Source organism: Pleurodeles waltl, chromosome 4_1 (assembly GCF_031143425.1).
Source record: "Pleurodeles waltl isolate 20211129_DDA chromosome 4_1, aPleWal1.hap1.20221129, whole genome shotgun sequence".
Taxonomy (NCBI): domain Eukaryota; kingdom Metazoa; phylum Chordata; class Amphibia; order Caudata; family Salamandridae; genus Pleurodeles; species Pleurodeles waltl.
The window spans coordinates 791,576,747-791,599,409 of NC_090442.1; positions in this window are offsets into that span (position 1 = coordinate 791,576,747).

Here is a 22,663-nt window from a genome sequence, read left to right on the forward strand (position 1 = left end):
AAAATAGCTATTTGTGAATAACTTGAAAAGTATACATGCAATTGAAATGATTCAAAGTTCCTAATGTACTTACCTGCAATACCTTTCAAACAAGATATTACATGTTAAATTTGAACCTGTGGTTCTTAAAATAAACTAAGAAAATATATTTTTCTATAACAAAACCTATTGGCTGGATTTGTCTCTGAGTGTGTGTACCTCATTTATTGTCTATGTGTATGTACAACAAATGCTTAACACTACTCCTTGGATAAGCCTACTGCTCGACCACACTACCACAAAATAGAGCATTAGTATTATCTCTTTTTACCACTATTTTACCTCTAAGGGGAACCCTTGGACTCTGTGCATGCTATTCCTTACTTTGAAATAGCACATACAAAGCCAACTTCCTACACTGGGTCACTACTGATTCCCATGAGAGAGGATTCACTCAGTCAAAGGGGAGCTAATTCCTTATTAAATGCAGATACGGCTGGAAATGTGGCAAGTGTGACTGCCTCTAACCCCAGCCGGAGAATCACTAACCTTCCTCCCGCGGCCTGCCCTTGCATGGTGGTTCTTACCGAAATCCCCCCTCTGCATAAGGACCAGGGGGAGTCCGATGAGGAACCATACAACAAAGTCATGAACTGCCTTGCTTGTCACAGGCCCTTCATCTTTTTCTTGCATGTAATATTTTGCTGACTCATAGGATTGGATGGATTAAGCCCAGCCCAAAAGATATTATGGGAGACTGTGTCATTATAAACTTTAGATCTCCACACTTGATGCAAGGTTTATTGTTTGGGAAAATGAGCAAAGCTTTTCTTAGGGGCACTATAAATATAGTACCACTTCGATAGTTTTATTAACCCTGCCCTTCTCATTCCTTGCCATACAACCACCTCTCGCCTAAGCTCTATGCAAATGGAATAAGCAGACAGATGGGCACATCACCTGAGGCTATCGCTTCACAACTGACCTGACTGGACCGGCCATTGTTCCTTCCCTTCGTTAAGTGGATCAGATTTGTGTGCCAGTAGCAACTGCTTTGAAGTCTTATCCAACATAGACTGACTTCCAGATGTCTACACAGCGCTTTTTCCACTGGTAATTCTGTATGGAGCAATGCTTTGATGAAGTGCTGCAGACCAGAGGCTGAGTGTTCCAACGGTCCTTTCTCTCTGTTGAGTTGGAATATTGCTGGTTTTAAGGACAAGAATATCAGTCCAGCCTGGCTCATTTTTATTTCCAAATATAACATTATTGCTTTACAAGAAACCTGGATCACTAATTACATTTCTTGTGCTGATTATGGTTGTTACTCTTGTCCTGCAATTCCTTCTTCGAGTGGCAGAGTTAAGGATGGCCTCTCTGTATGCGCTCATCTGAACCTTAAAGTAGAAGTGTCAGTCTGAGACACTGATAGTTCTGTCTTCCAAGCCTTGTTTATTTTACTTTCATTCAGGACATTTTTATAATAAAGATTTTATCAATGCTGTATAAGTTTATTTTACACAGCTGTTTTCTTTTTTCACCCATTTGAAGCCTCCAGGGACGTGGCTCATCCCGGCCGAATTACCTTCTCTGTGGGGATTTTAGCACCAAATTAGTGGTCAACCTCAGGAGCAAGGGATTGAGGGCCTTGTAACTTATGAGGATTTCCCAGATAATAAAGGGAAGGAGTTAGGATACCATATAGCTGTACGTGACCTTGTAGACATAGGGCCATATTTATACTTTTTGACGCAAAACTGCGTCAATGAAGTTTTGCATCAAAAAGTTTAACGCCGGCTAACGCCATTTCTTTGCGCCACCCAGGCGTCAAATTTATACTTTGACGCTCGGTAGCACAAACCACTGGTTAGAGTCGTTTATTTTTTACTCAATGCAATATGCCACATCGTAAAGAAAATGATGTTAACGCAGCGAAAATGACTTTAATCCGGTTTACGACGTCGCAAACCAGATATGTGCCTTTTTTTGCCACAATAGCATCAAAAAGCGGCGCAAACTCAAAAAAATGTGCAAAGGAGCCCCAAAATGGATCCCAGAAGCTATTAGAGACCCCAGGAAGATGACAACCGACCAGGCACCAGCCAGGAGGACCCACATAAGACCAAGGAGAGGGAGAAGAAGAAAAGGAAGTGTTGGTTCAGTGCAGAGGAGCATGAAATACTGGTGAAAGATGTGACAGAACACCAGCAGCAACTTTTTGTCACAATGCAAAACTGGCCTGCTGTCACACGACAGCTGGTATTGTCGCTACATGAACTAGGGCTCAATTTCCAGTGTCAGGCCATATCCGCAAGTGGTATTTACCATTGATAACAGTTGCCACTACCACCTCTGCTGTGTGTGCAGGTCAAGTAGCTAATGGCAGTTACGTGCCCAAATTAGAGGGTTCAGGAAGACAACATTATCAATCCCCTGTAAAGAATAAAAATGTGAAAATCCTGTCAAATGCTCATGTCCATAGGCACTACAAACATCAGGTATTGTTATTAACAATTAGAGGTACACAGCAGTAATGTCATACCCATGCTGCACATGTCAGGGTCTACCCTGTGCCTGTCTCACAATAGCTGCAATGCCACCATGCAACATCTCAAGTGTCATAGTGCTAAGACAACAGCATTGAGGGGGAGGACATATGTTTCCAGCTAGTGAAACACACCCGCACAGTCATAAGAGGAAATGGAACACTGCTAGGGCCATCAGTGAAATCCTATGTAGCACACATTTCCCAACATCAGCAGTACACACTACCAATGCTGACACCCGTATTGTGCCATGCCAGTGCTATACATAGTATATGCTAGGTCTCAGCAACATATAGGTGGATGTGAAATATCAGAGACTGGGTCATTTCCAGATTGTTAAGTGTGGTGCAAGTGCCATCAGAACACCCACAGCCAGTGCAAGGCCACACCATGATAATGGAAGTAGACGCATGGTTGAGTAGGACAATAAGGTGGCAACATACAATTTGGGCAGAACCTACACCTAGAGGATGTGACGCAGATATCTCCCCAAACTGGCCACACTACATGTGACATGCTGGTGAGGCATAGGCCTGGGAGAATGCTGATCTTACTGACAGGAACAATGAACAGGAACCAAGATCACAATGTGCAACTAATAGGAAGTCAAGCACGTCACATTACAAATGCACAACACAAACACACATATTGTACAATATTTAATTGCAGAGGACGAAGGCTCTCCCGGGGATATGCCTGTCCTGGAATTCCCTGATGACATGGTTGATGAGCTGACAAACATTAGCCAGCAGACCCTCCAAGATGTCCTTAGAACCCTCCAGACCCACCTTCAGTCACATGTAGGAGCACAGAAGTAGCAGCCATCACAGAGGACCCCCCACCACCCCAATTGTAAGTCCTGCCAGCTCCAACCCAGCTGAGGACTCTGGACTGGCACCAGCTTTGAGAGGACTGTAGTTGGAGTACAGCAGGAGCTGGTCAAGGAGGTGTGGGTGGGGATGCAACATATGGCAGCCAGCCTTCAGGGGGTGCATTTGTGCATGATGTCATCTGCAGAACAGGCAGCAGCCATGCAAGGGCGAACATCTATCCTGCAAGAACTTCAACAAGGTGTGAAGGAAATCAGCACAGCAGTAAGGGAGTTGCCACAACACCTCGCACACCAAACGTTTCACTGCGTGCACTAATGCAATAATGACCCCCTCAGGGCTGACCTGGCTGCCTACCACAGTGATGTAGCTGCTATACTTAAGAACCACCTCCTCCTTGCTGCCGTACTGCCCTTAATAGCCCCACAGTTGGCAGCTACTGGGATTTCTGACTCCACGTCTTCACTGAAGTGTGTGTTGCCCTTTCAAACTCACCTCCACCAAGGGCAGAGGAGACAACACACACATCAGAAGATGAAGACGTGGAACAGATCACCTTCACCCGTAAGAGTACCCAGTAACACAAGCCCATGCCAAATGGGCATTTATATCCTAGGTCCTGTGCTTGTTAACATGCCAGTCTTGCAACAGCTGTTCACATGCACTGTTCTCCAGCCCTCTGTTTACCTTGACACTATGCTCTGTGATTGTTTCTCACTACCTCATTGGCAATTCGTGTTCCTCTGCACTGTATGACACTTCACCCCAGCATGTCCAAAGACATGTCCCATTGCACCTGTGTAGTATCACAATAGAATGCTTCACACTAATGGACTCACAATCCTGGACTATGTAAATGTTGCACTACAGCACTTTAAAATAAATAGCACTTACACAACCACTTTGTCTCTGTGTAATGTGACACATCAACTGTGTAGGAGATTAGTGATGTATGTCACATGTCAATGGCCATAGAATGTCAATACAACTGCATTGAAAGAATGTGGGCTGATAACTATGCACTGGGGTCTGGATTGTATCATCATCTGCGCTTCCTGAGGGTTATTTCTGAAGTAACTAGAAAACTAACAGTATAATGCTGTGTTGGACAGAAAAAGTCTGCTTCAATGGATGTTTAAGCAGGAAAATAAATGTGTTCTAATTTTCCTTCCAGACAATCTTTATGTATGTGACATCTGACTATAAACTTACATCACACACACACACACCATACAGCAGGAATGGATGTTTCCGAGTGTATGGGCAAGTACGTAACCTGGCAGTACAATGTAAGAAATGATAGGTGTGAGTTATGTATACTATACTACATAAGAATACACCATCACTCACCTTATCAGGGTTCACATGAACATCAGGCTGCAGGCAGACGTACCACAGTGCCCAAGATCCCAAATCTGGTCTCAAACTATGACAGATTGGAAACACACATCCCAACTTAACAACACATTGGGAACCATAGTAACCTTGAGTGGTGGGTGCAATGGATGGCAGATGCATAGAGAAGTAGCTTTGGTGTAGCTGCCAATGTGACAGCTCAATTGGAATTGGGAATAACCATGTCAATAATGGGATTTGGATGCAGGATGGAACACAAATGCTAATACTAAATTGACACTGTTCACCCATGCCAAGGCCCTGATCCCCAAGCATTTGACACATACTGTAAAGGAGTACCTAAATATTTATTAACAGTAACGAATGATACTAAAGCTAGGGGAAACACCTTAACTAACCTAACCTATCCTAACTACACATTACCCACAACTGGCCCTAACTACCCTGATCTAAACTTACTTATCACAATTAACTAAACACTCTAAACATCAACTCCCCCATCCCTCTCATATGATGGGACACATGTAGGACAACATATACTAATCTAAACACATACCATCTTATCCTAAACAAATATATATATTTTTGGTATTTTTTTACATATTAGTTTGGTATTTTTATTATTTTTATACACAAAAACCCCAACATCATCTCCCACCCACCCACCCACAAAAAACACATGTGTTAAAATATAATACCCTCCACCCCCCAACCCACTTATACTAACTAAACTAACAGCCTACTCTAACCTAACACTAAGCCCCCTAAACCCACTAAATATAAGAACCAGGAAGGAGGAGGGAGGGGAGGGAATCATGGCTGAGGGTCCATCAGTCACAAGTTTGCCCTCCGCAGGATCTTCTTTATCCCACGCAGTCTCCTGCTATTGCGGGACACCTCCTGCTGCAGCCTGTCCATCCTGTGCAACATCCGTTGCATGTCACGTTGCATGTTCATAAATTCTGCATTGTCTATGACTGCAGCAGGGGTGGTCTGTGTGCCACTAGTGGATGGTTGTGCTGGTGCCGGTGCCATGCTTGGAGGGGGAGGTGCAGGAGCTGCTGTTAGTGGGCCAGGAGTGGATGATGTAGAGGAACCTGCAATGGTGGCTGTCATCCTTGGTGCGACTTGGGTCAGAGTGGTGGTGCTGGAGGTGGAGGCTGTTGTTGGCAAGGATGGCCCCCCTTGGGCAAATGCCCTCCAGACCCCTGTGGCTCTCTCATGCCATGTTGCGGAAGCCAGGCTCCACATCCAGAATGTGGCTGTAACGCATCGCCCTCCTCTGGAATTCTCTGATCTGATTGGCGTCAATGTTGGCAGCTGTAAAAATAGAGAAAGCCAAACATTAGTTACATCATTGTGTGATACATCTACTGATGATATTCTAACACTTCCTCAAAATTAGCTTAAACAGTCCAAATCCCAGTACAGAGCATAGATTTTCCCTGAGGAATGACATTCCAACGTAGCCTACAGATCTCCTATCTAACAGCACAGCAATGCTCAAAAAGGTGTGTAACTACTTAAATGATCTATGCATCATTGTTCTGCCATTAGTCACATAACACGTGATGCAAGTATTCCACATGTGACAGGACAACTAATGACTATCTTCTGGATGACAATCAAGGGCCACAAGATCAGTGATTTGTAAATGGAATTGTCTGGACGGTATGCAGTTACTAATCATGAGGGGGTATTCTAGGTTGGAACAAATGAATGTTGGAAGTACATGTCTGTCTCTACACTGGGATCCTCACACCTAGGTACACATATTTCATGAACCTTACCCTGTGCCTCAGGGGGTGATGGACATGCAACACATACTTTCAAACATCAAGGACAGCCAGGAAGCTGTGGATAGCTGTCCATGGGTTTAGCCAGTCCACCACTGGTAAGGAGGGCTGCCAACTAGGATAGACACAAACATTGGACAATCACATCCACATTTATGTTCCTAATTGCGGACAATTGTCAACATCATTTGATCTCACTGATACCTTTCCAAAAACAAGTATATAGTTGCAAGCACCCATCTGAGCTTGAGCTGCATACACACCTATGACATTCTACTCAAGTGCCACATAAATGTAGCACAACATGTGGAGCTAGATGCTACTAGGAAGTCAAACATACTGTCCTACATGTTCATTAGTTAACAGGGAGGCTCAAGTCTGTGGGTAATAGCTCGGCATCACTGGTCTGTGTGACTCAGGGTATGACTTGCTGACTAAATCATGAAAATGCCTACCTACAGAATTTTCATTGGCATAAATGTAGCAACAAATGTCACCCTGTTCACCTGCCCATGCCTACAGCACAGCACTAGATACCCAAAATATGACTCTCCGCCACTGATTGTCCAACTCAAAATTGGAACAAAATGTCAAACTCCCGGCAAGTCACATATCAGATCATGTGCCAGCACATCATACATTGCTATATGTCCAACACACAGGAGTCAATCACACAACGGCTGCAAACAAAACACAGAACTAACATATCAACACTAACTGGATATGTCTGGGTCCGCAAATCGAGCCACTTCTCCAATTGTGTAGCAGGCTGGTCCACCTGTAAAACATGGAAGGGTGAAATGTGCTCAATGTCTGCTCACTGTGAAAAAAATGGAACAAAAACTCACCCTGAGTGACATTTTATATGATAGAGCAGCACCTCAGGCATGCGGACTCCCCAACAGACATACTACTGCAAGCATGTATTGACCCTGTCACTCCAGTGAGTAATAGACACACCTATGCACACATGCTCTGTCCCTAACAATCATGTGGTGACAAACATGATTACTCAATTGGGTGCAGATTTATTTTGAGAGGGTACTCCATTTCTTTATTTGTTGTTATGAAAGACATGCAAAGCCACATTCCAGGTGCACTGCAATACCAGTCACTCAGGTATTGTGGCTTGTGCATGAAGGGACAATCAGTTACTGCGTGATGCTCATGTGGGTTGAGTTTAGCTCATGAATTAATATGCGTTCTATGGTCCATTATATGTAGGCCTGTGTTGTCTGGAGGTTACATATGCCACATTGTCAGTGTACCCACAGCTGTATATGCCCCCTATGAAACCATGATGGCAGGGATCCTGTGTGTTATTTGATGACAATGTTACGCTAAACATGGATTGGCCATTCATCTAAATCAAAACAACAAATAAATATATGCTGACAGTGTCTTATTTGATCATCCATGACAGAATGCATGGGCACAGGTGTAGTCATTGCACCGAAAATGTGTTACTCTGGGCCCTGTGTACCTATATCAGGTATTGTAAATCACAGGTAGCCACATTCATCATCTTACATTTGCCAAGTTGGGTGATCTGTGGTTATACAACGAACTTACACTGTCCCCTAATTGAAACATGGAATAGCAAATGTCTGACTGTTGCAATCTTGATGAGGTAGGTCTCAATTTGTATGCACCTTGGGAATGGCAGCAGTCACAGGAATGCTGGCCTGCTGATCTGAGCATACACCCATGTATGTGATAGCCTTCATACAGAGAAGTTAACTGTTGTAATTATGCTGCACTAGATCAGCAAGGGTGTACCAAACGTAAACTAGCAAACTATTTCGTCATTTAAAATGTATGATGGAAGCAGTCCGGGGTCCCTTGCACAACATCATACAAATAAATATTTAGTGACCATGCATTCACCAAGTTCAGGGATCCCATGATGACCCATTAAACTATGAAAATTTCTTGGCTATAAAGTGACACAGATGGCAAAAGCATCAGCTCTGTACCAGCAATTGTACCCAAGGGAAATTAAAACACACAGGAACAATGAACATAGGGCCAGATATTCTTATTTTTAATGTGTAGCATTTGCTTCATGTTTTTACACTATAGCTATGGAAAGTAGCACCAAACATTTAGATATTATCCCTTGTGCATTACTTTGGCATCCATTTGGAATTTAAATGCTGCACAAACCAAGTCAAAGTATCAGATATTACCAGAGGCTAGGAAGAACTTTGTACGTATGGCCATGAATACAGTTCAGACATGTATTCCAAATAATTGTGGACTACTTTCATTCCTTGCTTTAGCATGTGAAATACATCTCATTCCTGGTACACTCACAGACCATGAATAAATCATTTGTTTTTGCAGCATTACCATCATCTATTGACATTAAAGCAGCACTAATTTAAAAGATCAAGTTGTGTTTTGTAAGTTTTGTAAGTTTGTGCAGCTTGTGCCTCAACAAATGACGGTAATGTGTAGCTAATATTGTATAAATCAGGGCCACTGTAAATTTAATTTGCATTCCACATGTCCACAAACATTGCATACAGCATGTCAACAAATATGCTACTGTCACTACAGAGCATTTAAATGTGCATATTAGTCTGATCCGTACTCACCAACAGGGCCACCAATCACCACACACAGGTGGTCCAGCAGGTCTTGCTCTCTGACCACACAGTCAGCCCATCAATGCTTGATTTGGTGGTCGTTGCGCTGGGTGTTGAATATTCTCTTCAGATGGAAGAGCACCTTGGACCATCTGAGAATCCTCGCCTCTGTGTGATACCCCTGTATCACCCTGCCCCCAGCCTCTAACATTAGGGGTAGGAAGTTGCACACCAGCCAAATGAAAGCCCCCAGCTCCTCCTCACCCATTCTCCCCAGACGTGGCCTTCCCAACATGAATAAACAGTTATAGGGATAGGAAAGGGAAAATAGGAAAAAAACAGGGAAAGAAGCTAGGAAAATGAAATATAAAGAACCCTCAAACAGCCCATCAATACCCCAACTAACAATACCCACTACACACTCCCAACAGTACAAAGACAAAATCAGACACAAAAACACACTTACACTGATTCACTGAGACAATTACAAATACAACAGATGACAAATGGAATGGCACACAGGTGACAAAAGCTCAATTTGGACAGGCAAAACTGTCAGCACAGCCACACAGCCTAGAAGAATCACAGACTGCAAAGTGAAAGTACACCCACTGTACCATTTCTGTAAACAGGATATCCTATTACATCACTTCATGTCTCAAATGCGGTGCATTTTTATTATGATGCGTGAAATTTTTATGACGCTTAAAATATCAATATATTTTTTATGGATAACCAATTTCATGGGGTGCAGTGCTGGAATTACCGCTAGGGACCAATGGACGTATAATGGCTGTGAGAGTCATTTTTCAACGCATATGCTGCAAAATTTGATGCATATGCGTCATTTTTGGCACGTTTGCATCAAATTATCTGTCTTTAACTGTATTTGTGTCATTTTTCTCATTTGTAACGTACATGAAAGCTGTAACTATACAGAGATAGGCTGTTAGGGCCTGCTGTGTGTGGTCCAGTGTTTGGGCACATGTGCAGACCACACTACTGTGGATCATAATACTCATGTTGTTGTGCTGGATAAGCACTCTTGACTGACGCAACAGCAACCCAAACATTTGGAATAAAAATTGGTATGCCCTAGTTTGAGCAGTTGGTGCTTCAATAGAGGATGGCAAAGCTACGCAACTTGATACATTCATTCATGGCCTGTGTGTATATGTCTGTGAATTGGCTATTTCAATTGTTGTTGTGCCTCTGTGTGATGTGTTTTGCATACTGTGCCTCTATGCATATGTTGTAAATGTGGATAACCATCAGATGCCATTCATTGTGGTACATCAGTCAGGATTTGTGTTTGTCATACCTAATGCTGTGTGGACTTCCCTGACTTGGAGGACAAAACATCTCCCATGACATGCTATGCACAGGGTAGATATAGGACGTTTGATAATGGCAATGTTGCAGGGGTAAGCCATCACATGTACTGGAAAGTTGGTTACCACTTCCTGGTCACTTGTTTGTATACTACCTATGAGTCAGTCATTTGAACATGCAAGGTAGGTACAGTGTTTGCGACACAGAGTTTCAAAACCAATCCAAAATAGGTATGTTACACCACATTGTGAGTCATATCAATGACCTATGTTTCTCCTGTGGCAGTGGAGGACCAGCAGACCATGCTGCATGTGTTCACATATTTCCAGTGGTTCATTGCACAAAGGTGTCCAGTTCAAGTGTGTGGCCATGTGTACCCTGTGTCAGTATTGGCCTCCATGTTGTCACAGTTACATGCAGGTCTAGTCATGAGTCTGTGGACCCATTCCCTGTATTAACAGAGTATCATTCAAAGCACAATTGACCTAAAGGCAAAGATATATAAACAACACACATGGGGCTAGTCCAGCTATGGCACTGCAGAAATGTTATAAGGCTGACAACAGGGCAACCTTGGTGTGCTTAAAACATTTATGGATCAGTAATAGGAAACAGGCAGGTTTCATCACAACATTTGTACACAGGGTGCCCTCTAAAATTCCCACTGCAACAGGGAACATCAGGGCCTCTGTGCTGATTAATCTCACAGCTAGTCACCATGCAAGCACCATCAATAGGTTGCGGCCAATGTGAATCTGTGTGTGGACCATCAGGGCACAAACATGTTTTGTCCTTTCATACACATTAGCAAACGTTGTTTGTTGTGCTGGAGGCACCGTACCAAATCCATGCATACAGCCATCGTATACTGTCACTGTTTGTCACTCATGAATACATGAAACCCAGACAAGGGATGGGGGCTGGATTGGGCAATTTGAATACATGTCCCAGACCATAATACGATAAGTAAACTGATTAAACTATACTATACATTTGAGGATTCATCGTAGACCTACCAGACACAATACCCCAGGAAGAAAGAGAGGTCATGGAAAGCAACTATGAGACAAATGTAGCCACAGGGAACCTCTATGGTAATACAAAGACAGGAACCAGTCAGGCTAAAAGGATGGAGGGTCAGTCAGGAACAAAAATGAACAAGGCAAATACACAGTGAGCAGACTCTGACTGGGAAAAGCTGGAACAACACTGTGGGAACTAAAAACTGTACTTGTGCGGTGGGCTGCAACGTTACACAATCCCCCAAGGCCTGTGTTACACAAGTGATTTATACGGCAATGCACAACAAGTATATTCAGAAAATGGCAGCTTCTAAGCAGTTCCAGGCAGAAGCAATGGCGGTGCAGGTTCAAATGGCTGGTCTGCATGGATGTGCTCACAGGTGTGTGCAGCTTTAGTCCCTCACAAGTCCTGTAGGTTAGAATCAAGTTCAAAGGGCCAACAGTACTTTTCACATGGGAAGCAATGGACAGGTGATTACAGGTCCTACCGACTACCAGGCAGTGCATTATCGGACCTGAAGTCCATGCAGACGGATGAACTATGACTATGGCATGCCAAACTAAAGAGGGAAGCACACAGGAGTAAGAATGGGAGTCTGGGTGTGTGTAGATGAAGGTTATCAGGGTACAAATAGTCCATATACAGGGCCCCCTAGAGAAGGGTGGGGAGAGACTGAAAACATGGCGGCAGTAGCAGGACTTACTACCTGGGATGGACTGCGCAGGGCATGACTTGTGAGCAATGCTTGTCATACCTGGGGCACTCATGCTAACCATTTTCAGCTTAGATGGACTTCTTGTCACACATGCTCCTTGCAAAGATGCTGATGTCACACTTACTGCTGTCAAGGGTGTGGTCATACATTCCTGTTACCAATGTAATAGCACATCCACTGACTCATGTATGAAACACTTTTTTACCGTATGATTGATGGTGTCTTAGTTGTGTGTCATGTGCTGCAATGGCCCATGTTGGCAACATGGATGTGTTTCATAGATGTAGTCCTCTGATTTTGCCCTTCGCATGTGAAATAGATAAGACATATGTAATTTCCACTGTGTGTGATGTTGGGTGTACATTCTTACTCATCAATTGTGATGTGGGTTTTTCAGTATCCTAATCTGTATTTCTGCAATGCTCCATGAGGCTAAACTCTGATTATGATTCCTAGGGATCATGTGATGCATAAATAATTACCCAGACCATGATTGAGTGATGAAGTGAGGTTTTTAATGACATATGGTAAGAAAGTGGTGATGCTGACTAGAGTTAAAAGAAGTTTTGTACAATTTGTTGTCTCCGACCCAATCCTGCTGCAGTGTTTGGAAGGTCCCCCTCATGTTGATGAACAGCATCCTCCTCTTCCTCCTCTTCAGGCATTTGTGGGTCTGGTTCATAGAGGGGAATGTTCCTCCTTACACAAATGTTGTGTAGGATGGCACAGGTCAAAATGTTCTTGCAGACCATTTCAGGTGAATGTAAGAGGCTGCCTCCAGTGATGTTGAGGCACCTGAATCTTGACTTCAGGATTCCAAAAGTTCTCTACTATGGTGCGTGTCCTCCGATGTGCCTCATTATAAGCACGCTCTGCTGAAGTGCTTGGGTTTGCAAATGGGGTCATGATCCATGGCTGGATCCCATACCTCTGATCAGCTGAAAGAGAAAGTGAGTGTAAATATTTGGATGTTGCTTGCACCTTGATTATAACTTTGCATGGCAGTTGCTATCTTGTGTAGTCTGTGACTCATCTGTGTTTGTGTTATTGTGTGGGATCCTAGGCTTCTAGGATTATTCTATCAGCATTGGGTTATTTATTTATCTAAACTGGTGTTTGGCTGATTGACCGGATATCAGCGGTATATTTGTAAACTTGCAGTACATTGTGTATCTCCCATGCATTATGTCATGTGAAAGAAGTGTCCATGTGCCTTCACTGGAGGTGACATGATACTTCCACACACAGAATCGATTCCACTGTGGTGATTACACGGTTGCACTATGTGGCCTGAACATCCCATTCAATTCAACATATGTAATAGCATGTTAAAAACAACAGTGAGGCCCTTTGATTTGGCTAGGTGACAATGCACAACACATCTCCATAAGTATTGCAGCACTGAAGTGTTGACAATTGACAATGCACAAATATCCCATGTGTGACAAGTTCTATGCAAATCTATTTTTGTGCCCTCACCGAGTTGGCTCATGTGCAAACATGTACCTACACTACTGAACCTGATTCAGGTAAGCTGGCTAACTTGGTTGTGGGGATGAAGGTTTAAGTGTCAGAAGGTCCATGTGCCTGTACATCTTTTGTGTATATGTGTAATTGTCTCAATCCGTATGTGTAGCAATGTGCACTTTGCAATAATGTCACATCAATATGTGTTCTTAGCACAGTCCACTTCCTTATTGCTAGCGGGCAATGTCACCCCAGGAGTGATGTGAGATATTGGTACTGCCTCAATGATTCCATGTCACCTTCATTGGAGTCATCATCATCATGCTATTTGTCTCATGGTGTTTGACCTGCAGCGAAACACATTACACACCCCTTACACAGTACGTATTGCTTGGAAGGGTGTGTGATTGAGTGTTATTGATGTGATATTGTAAGATTCATCTTCCAAGTTGTACTGCCAGTTAAGGCCATGTCATTGTCACTGTGTGGTTTTCAATTGGTCCCTTGCGGCTCTGGAGTGGCATGTGTTGTTATTTGCATCTGTCATTTGTCCATAGGTGTGTATCCCATTGGGTCAGGATTTCAAACATGACTAGCATTGTCACAAACTCAGTGTCTTCCTGGTCACGTGTCAATGTAGTGATGTATGTGTTGTGTGTCCTACATGGTTGCTGTGCAGTGTGTATATAACTAGGTTGCTATACTTACCAACAAGTAGGCCATTTCCATATCGTCCATCCTGGAAGTGTTGATTGATGGTGCAGTGGCAGAAGATGAGTGAATCATGTAAACTCCCAGGATACTTTGCCATGATGTTGGTGATCAATCCTCGGTGATCCACAATGGCCTGCACATTGATGGAGTGTGTGTGCTTCCTGTTGCGGTATAGGTGCTCGGTTGCAGCAGGTGGCACAATCCGTACATGTGTGCAGCCAGTGGCACCAAGCACTTGTGGGAAGCCATTGATTTGGTAGAAGCCCTGTTGGTCTCCTGCTGCTTCAGCTGTGTTTTGGGGAAGCTGATGTGGCAGGGTGTGAGGGAGATCATGGCATCCAGTACCTTAGGTAGGAAGGCAGAGAATGAGGGCTGTGAGATCCCGGCAACCAGGGCACCAGTGGTTTGAAAAGAGCCACTTGCCAACATGTTGAGGACAGCTAGCAGCTTGGTCTCTGGTGGAATGATGTGGGGTGTCTGCAAGCTGGGTGCCAACTGTGGCTCAATGTTGCGCCGCAGCTGCTGTATGGCTTGCCAGTTTCGTCTGTACCTCTGGATGAGGTCATGTTCCCTGAGGCCCTGAAGGATTGTCCTGGTCCGGAATATCCTCTTCTGCCTTCTGCGTTGCCTTTGGGGTCCCTGCTGGAGTGGTGGAAGTTGCTGCTGTTGGTCCTGTGCCCTGCGTCTTCGTGCATGCTGGATGAATAGCACCTCTATGTCTTCCTTTTGGAGCTCTGATGTTGCTTCTGTGGGTTTTCCTTAAGTACTGGTGTGTTTGCCCCATTTTAACGCCTGCCCTGACCCAGGCATTAATTTTTGACGCAAGTCTGTCTGTGTGCCATTATTTGACTCTGCCTCCCAGCCGTGCGGGATTTTTGCGCAGTTGGATAAATATGGCGCACGGGTGTTTGTCATTTTTTGGACGGGAACACCTACCTTGCATGTCATTAACACAAAGCGGTTTCACGCATCCAGAAAATGACGCACACTGAGATATTTTGACGTTAGCGGGGTCTAGTGTCAAAGTATAAATATAGTGTTAGGTTTGCGCCGAATTTGCTGAAAAAAAAATTACGCACATCCAGCTCAAGCAGAGTATAAATATGCCCCATAGTTCACCTGTACAAAGGAGATGGACCAATTCTGGCCTCATTTAGTGGGTGGGGACGGGCTTCAGTTATTGGTAACACATTTGTATCTGTGGACTCTTATTCATGGTTCTCACAGGGTTCTGTAATGGAGACTGAGGGGGGACCACAATGGTCTAATTGCAGTAGGGCACCTCCCAGTGTTGAAGGTGAAATCTCCTGCTTTTTCCATACCAGTTATCAAACATTCAAGCAATGGTCTTAAACTTGTTTTTATTTTAAAGGATTCCAGGGCAACTCTTAAGCCCATATTTATACTTTTTTAGCGCCGCATTTGTGCCACTTTTTCACGCAAATGTGGTGCTAAAAAGTATAAATATGGGTCTTAGTCTTCTTTTAAAGCGTCACCAGACGACATTCCTGGACTGCTTGTCAGACAAAGATGGGGAAGTCATGCTAGTCCATTACGAACACCTGTGTTTCTGCATTGGGAACCACTTGCTGAAGCCTAGTCGGCGTGACCAGGAGTGCCTGCGTTGGATCAATAGGCATTGCTCTGCTGACAATTAATTCTTGATGAAGGTGCTCTCTGCCACCCCAAACGATCTCCCTGTGGTCCGCGCGGTTAGGAAGATTTATAAAAGCACCCTGATGCTCAGGAAGGAGGCTTTGTTTACCAATCAATTTAATAACTTACTGTGCAACAAGATCCCTTGAACTTGAGCCCTTTCGATTATAGTTCCTATTTTTTTTAAAAGGGGATCAAAAGTCCATCTCATTGAGAGCACCATCAAGATTTTAGGAAGAGTGATTTTCAAACATTTAAGATCCTGGTCAAACTAAAATAATATTCTGTGCCTCCCACCAGTAAGGTTTCTGCTCGGGCTTGGTTCAGTGGAACAGTGCTGGAACATGCATCTAATTGTTGGCAAGCATACTATTGCCAGGCACTACCCACTGTACCTAGCCTTGATGGACATATCTACAGCATTTGACTGTGTTAACAGAACTAAGCTTTGGTTGATGCTGTTAGGTCTGGGTGTTGAGGTTGCCTTGGTGAATTTTTTTAACATTCTCCAGGAGAATCTAGCTGTGAAAGTTCATTATGGCTCGGCAGGAGAAATGTCAAACATTTTCCCCTTAGCTAGAGGGATGCTGTCGCGTAGGTTCTCATTATCCTGATGAGACTACTGGATTCGGGTGGCAGAATCACCTGTACTGCGGGGGAATGAGTCCAATCCTGCACCACGTGATGCCTGTTGGCCGAATCCGGGTTTTATTCTGGCTAACTAGCAGTGCCTTATCTCCACCCAAGGGCAGGGATGATTAGGACAACGGGACGCATGACATACATGACTCCTCAGGGGAATCGTGGTCACTCAGATCTCATTTGTTTCTCTCATTTACATTAGTCTCACTTATGCAAAGACAATCAGAGGCAGAGTATAGTTCAATAAGGTTTTATTGAAGTAAGTGCATCTTAGATAGTAAAGCATGTATTGCAATAGCTAGGACGATGAAGCAAAATAAGATTAAAATTGTGACAAGGAGAGTAAAACACAAGAATAACCCTACCATACTGTCACTATGGTTTATAGAGACAGTTCCTACCTAAGCTATGTTAGAGCACAGCATGTTAAGTACTAATTCTGCCTTTCAGGCTCCCCTGGGAAGACATCATCCCTCATACCTGAGCAGGAAGCCTGTAGTCTAGATAGGCACAGTTCCCATGAGAGCCAGGAAGCAGGTAGTTTACACAAGCGGCTGCAGCGAAGCAACCAGCAATCAGCATACAGTTGTGGTCATCTGGCTGGAATCTCCCTCTACTGTACATGGGTCAAAGTAGTGTTTTTATAATAAAACAGCTGATGTTCCAAGAAAGGATCCCCACCAAAGCATGTGTATGTTTCTATGAACATTGGAGACAAAGCGTACAACTGTTGCTGGCAACCTATCTTACTGCAGCCTTGAGAAATGCACAAAGTGAGAGAAATGTCTTGTTTAAGAACGCAGTGCTGACCTAGGTGAAGAACAACTGGATAGAGAAAATAAATAAATAAGATTTCCATCAGAGATTATTTTAAGTTCTTTGTATCTGTGGAGCTAACATATTATCTATCTTTAGAACTCTCACAATGGAGAGATCACTTCTCTTCCACTTTCAGACTGGCGCAGTCTGGCGACTTTTGTAGTTTTCAGAGGCCATAAGTTACCTAGGCATTAGTGCTTTTGCTTGTCCATGTGATGGGCTATCTGTTCAATCCTTGTTGCATTTTATCTTATTGTGTAAATTCTACAGATCCTTTGTCTTATTTCGCTTTAAGCCAATTTTAACACACCTAGAGTTTTGGAACTGCAGATGCGGTATATTATCTACAGCTTTTAGGTAGTCCTGATGTCTTTTACATAGTCTTCTCTTTTCTCAAAGTCTCAGTAAAGTGTGGGAAATTAATGGAGGGTTAAGTCATGGATCCATTAGCATATTTCCAGCATGTGTTATGTGGAGTTGTACTTTTATATATCCTATACAATACTTATGAATTGCTTTATTATTTACTTCAATTCCATGTAAACCTACTCAGAGCGTCCATCATTTAAATGGGTTCTTGGAGACTAAGGGCCTCAATACGACTTTGGGGGTCTTTTAGAAAGACCTCTGCGGCGGCGGGCACCAAAAGACCACCATGTTGATGGTAATCTGCCCACCGTATTATGACTCACACTGTTGAGACCACCAAAAAACAGCCAAATTTCCTAAACACCCAGGAAACTGGAGGACAGAAAAGAGCTGGTTCCACCACCAGCACCGACAGCCTGACAAAAATCCACCCATCAGATTACGATCCCCATATCACCACAGCAGTTCTTCAATGGCGGAAAATCATTGGCAGTGCAAACCACAGCGGTCCCAACTCACTTCTGTCAGAAGACCACATCACATTAGATAGTATGAATACCCCACACCTGACACACATCCACATACCCGACACACCTACTCACTGCACTATATGACACACCCCTACACAACCCACAATCATTTGCAAACAGAACGCCACTCACATCCACTGAGAAGCCAAATCTGAAACGATTTCTACTTGGACACATTAGGCACACCCCACATCAGCACACCTATCAAAATACACATATCACTAGCACACACAATCCACAACTACTTTCTCCAACTCACATCGCAGCACCCACACCTCACCAATTACCCAATACTGCACCCTTACACTCACAACACCCCCACACACTGTTCACACAACCATTACCATGTCCCTACAAAAACGCCCACGTTTCACTGATGACGAGTTGAGGGTCATGGTGGATGAAATTGTCAAGGTAGAGCCACACCTGTTCGGAGCGCAGGTCCAACAAACATCTATTGCTAGGAAAATGGAGTTGTGGCAAAGGATAGTCAACAGGGTCAGTTCTGTAGGCAGTCATCCACGCACAAGTGAGAACATCAGGAAGAGGTGGAAGGACCTACGGGGGAAGGTGCGCTCCATGGCATCCAGGCAGCAGATAGACGTGCAGAAGATTGGCAGTAGGCCACCACATACTCCCCCACAGTTCACATCTTTGGACGAGAAGGTCTTGGACATTGTAGGAAAGTCCTTTTTTTGCCTGATCACCCCCACTCTTTCTGGATAGGTACTGGTGGTTACTGACTCTTGGCTGTGCCCTGGGTACTGCTTACCAGTCCCAGGGCCAGTGCTCTGTGTAAAATGGATATGCAAATTAGGCTAATTATAATTGGCTAAGTTAACCTACCTATAAGTCCCTAGTATATGGTAGGGCATGTAGGTTTAGGGACCACAGCATAGGTGGTGCACACCTAGGTGCATTGCTGAGGTGCCCAGTGTCATTTTAAAAGCAAGCCTGCCTTGCTGGCTGCTTTTAAATTAAAGTTATATGCAAATTCGACTTTGGAATTAAAGGTACTTCCAAAGTCTTAAACTACCTTATTTTTACATATAAGTCACCCCTAAGGTGTGCCCTATGTGCCCCTAGGGCTGGGTGCCATGTAACTATAAGCAGGGACTTTATAAAAATAGATTTATAAGCCCTGGTGAGGTAAAAACAGCCAAATTCGTTTTTCCCTCATTGAAGTAAATGGCCTTCATAGGCTAGAATGGGCAGACTTTATTTTAAATTTTAAAGTCTCCTTAAATGTTACATACCAAGAATTTGGTATCAAATTGATTGTTATAATAAATCCCACAACTTCCAGTTGTTGGATTTAATATAACTAGTGCAGGTAAAAAGTTTAGACTTTACCTAAAAAGTTGCCAATTTCAGCTCTGCATTGTTTTTGCTGCTGTGCTCTGATTGGCCAGCCTGCAGCAGCTTCTGCCAGGCTACTTTAATGAGGTGTGAAGTGGCCTGACTTTACACAAAGGAATGTGCTTGGGGGAGAGAATCTCCCCTCAGCAGATGGGGAAGCAGGAAGGGGGAGGGCTGCCAAACTGGTCTTCAAAGGCAGGGAAGGACATCTGGAGCACCCAGCAACACCCCCACATCCTGCAACCCCAGACAGCTAGGTGCCCCCTTGATTAGATTAGGAGAGGGCAGGAGAGGGGTGTGTTTATGATTTTTAGCCACACCAGTGGGTGGGCTCAGCCAGATCTCTCCTCTAAAAATCAGATTCATCCATTTTGGATTTTTAGAGACTGTTGCCTTCTGGGATGGATTTTTGCCACACTTCCCAGGAAGTGGTCATCACAGGGGGACGACCCTGTCCCTGATTGGAGGACCAGGGCCCCCCTGCTTTTCACCCAGGAGCAAGGATAAAACTGGCAGACCTGCACCCACGCCTCAGATCCCCACCAAATTTCAAGAAGAAAGAACTACAAGGAGAAGAAGGACTGCCCTGCTGGACCCCTGGCCTGCACCTGGACCCTGCACTCAGAAAGACTGCACCAGCTGCACACTTGGGCTTCACCACAAGAAGGACTTTGCCTGGCTTCCACTGGTTCAAGGAGGGACTCCCTGTTTGCTACAGGTGAAAAATTGCTAACCAGAGTCCCCTGCACCAACTCCTGAAAAAGTTACCAGGTGACCACTGCCCAGTGTCCAAAAAGGAGTTTGCGCCAGGAGCACTCTGGGAATTGAAGTCCGCACTTCCCAAGGACCATCACAGAACTTCTGGACCCTTGGGGTGAGCTGTGGACCCCAAAAGAACCTTAAAAGAACATCTGGGTGAAGCCCCAGAAGTTTGGAAAAGACTGGAGAAATTTTAGAAAAAAGCTCCATAAAGTGACCGACTCGACGCGGAAATTCTAGCCGGCTTGCCTCAACCGCGACCCGGCCTGACTTCGTGGTTCGTCCCGGTCAAGAAAAACATCCAAAAAAAAGACTAAGTCCGAACGTAAAAAGTTGACCGGGACCTTCCAGCCATCGTATCCGAGAAGGGCTCCACGGACGTCGGATCAAGATCCAGGTTTACCCCGGTCGAAGGATTTTCATCTCGAAAAAACGACTAAGTCCGAAGGTAAAAATCACCACCGAGGAAACCGACTTCGCGTATCCGGACAAGGGCTCCAGGAGGTCGGATCCAACTGGCAGGTTCGTGCCGGGGAAGAAAAACATCGAAAAAGAGACTAAGTCAGAAGGTAACTTTTTGACCGAGGCCTCCCGCGACTTGTAGCCGAGCAGGGCTCCATCGCGGTTGGCCTGAAAGTTTGACTTTGCCCCGGTCCTGGTGCAACCAGATGACCCGATTGGCGCTTTTCGTTTCTGAGCGCTAGAAAATAATAATACTTTAAAAATTCATATCTCCGGTTCCCCTGAACCGATTTTAATCGTTTTTGTGTCATTTTAAAGATAAAAATATAAGCTATTTTTATAAATTGGTTTTGGATTTTTAAACTGTTTCCTGTGTTTTATTTAATTACTGTTTTGTGATATTTGAATGCTTTACACTTTGTCTCCTAAGTTAAGCCTTGACGCTCGATGCTAAGCTACCAAGGGTAGAGCTGGGATTAATTTACTGAGACCTAACTGTACTTTTGTGGAGGTTTGTGGCTTGTTGCTAGGTGTAGGTACCTACCTGCCCTATCAATAACCCATTTTCCAACATAATTGGAAGCAGCGACGGGATCCTGTACTTGTGTTCAATATCACGTTACAGTTTTAGATAAAACAAATTAAAAATCCTTTAAATTGTCCTAGTGCAAAAATTGTTTTTAATTTTTAATTTTAATTTTGTTTTTAATTCTTTGGGATTAATTTAAATTATTGAATTTTTGTAATTTTTCTAAATTCTTGTTTCCAATTTTTGCAAAAAGCTTTTGTTGACACAAAACTAGGGAACCATGGAGCTTGATCTGGCTAGCCTACCCACACTGACAGTAGTCCAGCTTAGGGGGTTGTGTATTGAGAGGGGGTTGCCTGCAACCACTAATCTCAGGAAGGAAATCCTGATTAAATCCCTGACAGCATGGGCTGAGGCCCAAGAGGTAGAGACAGAGGAAGCTCCAGAGGAGGAACCAAAAGAAGATTATGCTAACTCTAACCATTCAGGGGAGGAAAGGCATCAGACCCCAAGTGAGGAAGAGGAGGAACGGTCCTCACTGGACACAGTCACTAGGGGCAGACCCAAAGCTAGTGGTAGGAAGAGGGTCCTTTCAGGAGGAGAGAACCCCTCCATCAGGGAGAGAGAGCTGGAAGCCCAGCTAGCCTACATAGCTTTGGAGGCAGATAAGCTTGCCCTAGAAAAAAAGAAGTGGGCAAGCAAAGAAAAAAAAGATGGAAGCAGCGAGAAAGAAACTGAGGTGTCCCTGGGTGGGGGTTTTGCCCCCAGATTACCCAAAGGGGTGGTTCCTGCCTATGTAGAGGGGGATGACATCGATAAGTGGCTGGGGGCCTTTGAGAGGGCCCTCCAGATGAGGAAAGTCAAGCCTCAGTACTGGGGTTCACTCCTTTGGGAGTTAGTTCCCAACTCTGGGAGGGATAGGCTCCTAACCATGAGTGGGGAGGATGCAGACTCATACCCCAGTATGAAGAGATGCTTGACTAAAAAGTTTGGTCTAACCCCAGAGCAGTATAGGCTTAAGTTTAGGGACACCCAAAAGACAAGCACCCAGTCCTGGGTGGACTTTGTGGACATTTCAGTGAAAGCACTGGAGGGCTGGATACAGGGCAACAGGGTAAGTACCTTTGAGGGGCTGTACAATTTGATTATGAGGGAGCACCTTCTAACTAATTGTGTCCAAGAGAGGCTC